This window comes from Rhinolophus sinicus, chromosome 13 (assembly GCF_057876585.1).
Source record: "Rhinolophus sinicus isolate RSI-liver-muscle chromosome 13, RSI-T2T, whole genome shotgun sequence".
Classification (NCBI taxonomy): domain Eukaryota; kingdom Metazoa; phylum Chordata; class Mammalia; order Chiroptera; family Rhinolophidae; genus Rhinolophus; species Rhinolophus sinicus.
In genome coordinates this window covers 43565225-43569918 of record NC_142513.1, presented here as the reverse complement: position 1 = coordinate 43569918, position 4694 = coordinate 43565225, and the positions used below count along the sequence as shown (strand labels likewise).

Below are 4694 nucleotides of genomic sequence, written 5' to 3'. Positions count from 1 at the left end.
AAGGCCCCCAATAGGTGGCACATAGAGAAACAGCAAGAGGGGGCTTCACAGTGTTGGGGTTTTCAACCTATCAGGGAGCTGAGAGCAGTTAACCAGATACTCCACCATCTCTGTACCACTCATCTGGAGGAGATCAGAGATCTGGAGTTGGAAATAAATCTCCAAGGGGCTCTGCTTCTTCAGTCTTCTCAAGGAAGATGGGCTGGGGATGGAGAAGCTTGGACCTTTCTGCCAGGGGAAGCTGCTTCCCCAGCACTCTGAGCATCGCATTCAGACTCTCTTGCTGTGAGACTCCATCCATAAAATAGGGGTCCTAACAACACCTGCACCATGGGATGTTTTGAGGAATGATGGACACTGAGGGAAAGCTGATAGTATCAGCTCTCCCACTGAATCTCATGAGGATGGACATTTTTTGTTGCTTCTTCTTCCCCTTTCTCCTGATAAGAATGGTAAAATAAAGTGAGACGCAATGTACTCATTCATTCAAAACACATACTTAGATGTGCTGTGTGCAGCATTACATCGGGTGCTGGAGATGAAGTAATGAATGAGGCACATCTAGACCTCAAAGGGCAAAGAGGAGAAATATCTTCTTATTGTGCTGCATAGAATACAAGGTGGTGTGGGGATACAGGTGGGAGCAGTTTCTCTAACTGCTACAGAGGTGCATCCTACCACCTGCTGGGATTCCTGGGAAGTGTGGTAGGATGCATTTTCCAGAGATGGTGGCATTCTTGCATTTTCCATTCTCCATGCTGCCCTTCTGATGCAATGCTGCCAGTTCTCCATGAGAGGTAGGGTGCGAGTTCCTGCCTCTAAACCAGGCATACCTGCGTATTTACCCTCACAATAGAATGTGATAGGAAGTGATGATGAGGCTTCAGAGGCAACATCGTAAAAGGTAATTTGATTCCACCTGTCTCTTTCTCTAGGGACCTGCACCCTGAGAACCCTGAACCTTCGTGAAGGAAGATGACATGCTGGAGAGGCTCTGTGAGACAAACACACCAGGGGCTCCTTGCTGTATGCACAATTTCATCCAAATACCAAATTTGTGAGTGAGCAGCCTTCAATCTTTCATCTGAGGCCCCAACATCATGGAGGAGAGACAAGCCATATACTTTGTGCCCTGTTGAATCCTGGAACCACAGGCTCTTTGAGCTTAATCTATGTCATTATTTTAAGCCATTGTTTTGGAGTGGTTAGTTATACAACCACAGTAACTGGAACAGGCAACAGCATAAAACATTTTATAAGGAAAAGATTTCAACCTGGCTTATGAACTGTGGGAGACTGGTGACAGAATTTAGAAATTTGTTCTTTCCCATAAGAAATTCTTTTATAAAAGCAAATCTTATGGACCCCTCATTTCCTGGTTATGATATAAATCTGGAAAGAAAAAAGGGGGGAAAGAAACATAACTTAAAATTTAAAATTCTCTAGTTTATTCTACAAAATATTAGTTCAATAGGATATTAGTAGCTGTTATGAAAACAAGAAAAAAAGTCCATGAGAGAAAGGGCATGTGTGGTCAAATTTGAGAAATTCTGAGTACCAGAGCTGATAGCATCCCCAAGGCTCCCATTTGTCCAGTGAATGCTTGCAGCATCCTACTGCAGGACACTGCCACCCAATGCACATGGCAGACCAGAACAGTCAGGAAGTAATGCCACACGAACATCCAAAGTCAATCATGGATTGGAGAGGAGAATAACCAGCACATCTTCCTCCCCCAGTGAGGTATCTACACAATCTCCCAAAGATCTCCAATTAGATTTGGCCCTTCTCAGGTAACCTGCTCAATAACACATGCTCCATCAGTTCTCCTTTCCCAGTCTTCCTTCCCTACTCCCTGTTTCCTGGCATCACCTCCCCAATAGCTACTTGCACAGGAAACCTTATTCCTGAGTCTGCTTTTGGGAGAACCCAGACTCAAACACTAGTTTTCTAGTTTTTCTGCCCAATTCTTTAGATAAGTATACTAAAGTTCATTGAGAATCTCCCCAAGGTGGAAATTGAGAACTCAGTGCTTCACAAACATATCTGACCATGAAAACCTTTTTTTTACTGTACATCTCACCATGTTCCTATTCCCTGATACCAGCTTGGAGAAATATTGCCTTAAATGTATTTCTTAAAGAAGATTTTATTGACAAAATATTCTATGTGAAATGAATTATTTATTAAGCAGGAATCTCCCAACTATTTTATGTTCTTTGAAATAGGTGAAATTTTCAAATCAGACTTAATATTATGTCTGGTCACCTGCACACCAGGAAATCAGATTGCTATGTATAAATATGGGAGCTGCTGGCCCTGTATCAACTTAAATTTCCTTGCCTGCACCAACATTAAATCTTTTTTAAAAGAATGACAGCATTGTCTCTGAGAAAGGAGAGATTGTGGATCTCTGAAACTCACAAATGGTCTCAACTAAAATTGAAGAATTTTAACTCAGTAATAATATCAAGGTCCTTGCTTCTCAAACTTGAACTTGCGCTAGCCCTCCAGGGTCACACAGTTAGAAAGTAGCAGAACAACCCAGGAAAAGTGACTTCAGAGTCCATACTCTTAACCACCTTATTAATCAAATTGCAAAAAATGTTGAAACGAGAGGAATTACTTTGGATTCCTATCTCTTCCACATATTCTCCCTTATGGAAAGGAACTTGTGAAAGCTTGGGAAGAATTGTTCTAAATCTCTAGCATCAAAAGAAAGGTCCAGGGAACCAGAGAAATAATATAAGTTTCATAATTTAAACAGGCTTGTGGTTAAATGAATCATGTCTTCCTTACATGTATTAAATATCTGAGATGAACTTTTTATGTTGTCTCTACTAGGGAAATAATATGTATAAATGTAGTTTTATCTGCGTGATGGCTTTTTTCTCCTGGTCCTTCTCTTGAGACATTTTTTTCCCTTCCTGCTTGCCATAGTCTAGCAAAGACAAACAGGATAGCTGTGAGGGAAGATACTGAGGAGTTGAAGATCTTAGACATCCAATTTAAGAAAATAGGAGACATCACCATCAAGCGGGGAACCGGGGAGATGGCCGAGACTGACCCTAAGACCATGCAGGATCTCACCTTGGTGGTGCAGACACTCCTGCAACAGATCAAAGATAAATTTCAGACCATGTCCGATCAGATCATTGAAAGAATTGATGACATGAGTAGTCGCACTGATGACCTGGAGAAAAACATTGCAGACCTCATGACACAGGCTGGCATGGAAGAACTGATAGGTGAAAACAAAATACCTGCTACACAAAAGAGTTGGAGTTTTCTAATTTACACTGAAATCTGGAACACTGTTTTTACAAGCCAAGAGAAGACCGAATGGCTTTTTACAACTGACTGCTATGTGTAGACAAGTTTTATATTATAACGGGTGCATTCTTCTTATCACATACTAAATTGTTAGTTTATTGAGTGACTTTCCCCTCAGTTTCTTGAACATTGTAACTTCACATCTTGGACCTTGGTCAGTAATGCTATTAAATATTAAATACCAAAACTTTGGTAGTTCCTGTATAAAATTGTCAAATATTTTAGTGTATTTTTGTGAAGTCATTTTTTTCCCTACCATCCCTTTTGTAGCAGTTGCTGTTTGATAAAAGTTGCTGTGTAATTTTTTTCTATTAGACATGTAGTAGATCCTTGTGTTATAATTAGACTTTGTGAAGTAAGACATATAGAGAGTTCAGAGTTCTTTAATTCTCAACACAGAGTGACTATTGAGCTAACACCAGAGAGTGTGTTGGTGATACTTTCCAAATAGCTAAAAACATTTTAAAATTGTTTATCCAGAAACAGCTGGCACTACTCTTTTGCCAAACTCAGACTTGAACTCTTGAACTGTACTTTTATGTCTAAGTCCCTGAGGTCAGATGCTAAAGTAAAGAAGAGTAAGCACTGCCACTTTCGTGTGAGAATTTTCCAATTTGGGAAATGACAAAATTGCCTAATATAATGAGGCATTTGTTAGTTAGAGTTGCATGAAATTTGAATACTTTAGCAGGACTTTACATTATTCATTTACAATAGTTACCATAGAAAATCTGTCAGGATTTTAAAACTCAGGTACTCCATATTTTCTTTGAGCTACTGAATGTGAAAATAAACAGACAAGCAAAAGAGACTATGCTAAGTCTGTGCCAGTTGCTTCGCTAGAAAATAATAAATGACTTGTAGTAGGTTCAAGTTTTTTAGAAATACTGTTTTTTAAACTATTTCTTTCCTAAATTCTTAAAGAGTAATGGTTTTATTATTGATTATAGAAGACAGGGATGATAATTCTTGCCACTCAAAAACGCAGTGTCAGGACTCCTAGGCCTAGAGGCCAATATTAACTGTGAAGAAGAGGAGATCCATGTGACTGTCATAGCAAAGTGATTTTGTATAGAAAAGAATTGAAGCAGGGTATAGTACTTCAGAGAGGAAAACCCTTAGTAAACATAGTATTTTGTTGTTGTTGTTTCCTATACCACCAGTCTTGATTGTACAGCAGAAACATAATAACATTAAGAAATAACTTGTCCTATTTATAAATTGTATGGGGATCACAAAAGAGTAAATTTTCTCTGTGATAAAATTGTTTAACCACTATTCTTACCCAGTTGCAGAAGCTCCTTTGATGACCCAGTAGGTTGTGCTGCAAGACTTAGCCCTGAAAGCCCCAGAGACGACTG

At 39.4% G+C, this 4694-nt stretch overlaps 1 pseudogene; it reads left to right on the top strand.

The window, feature by feature from the left end:
• The first annotated feature begins 3045 nt into the window (after nucleotides 1-3045).
• LOC109435509 (heat shock factor-binding protein 1 pseudogene) lies at nucleotides 3046-3373 on the top strand (annotated as a pseudogene).
• Nucleotides 3374-4694: the final 1321 nt, after the last annotated feature.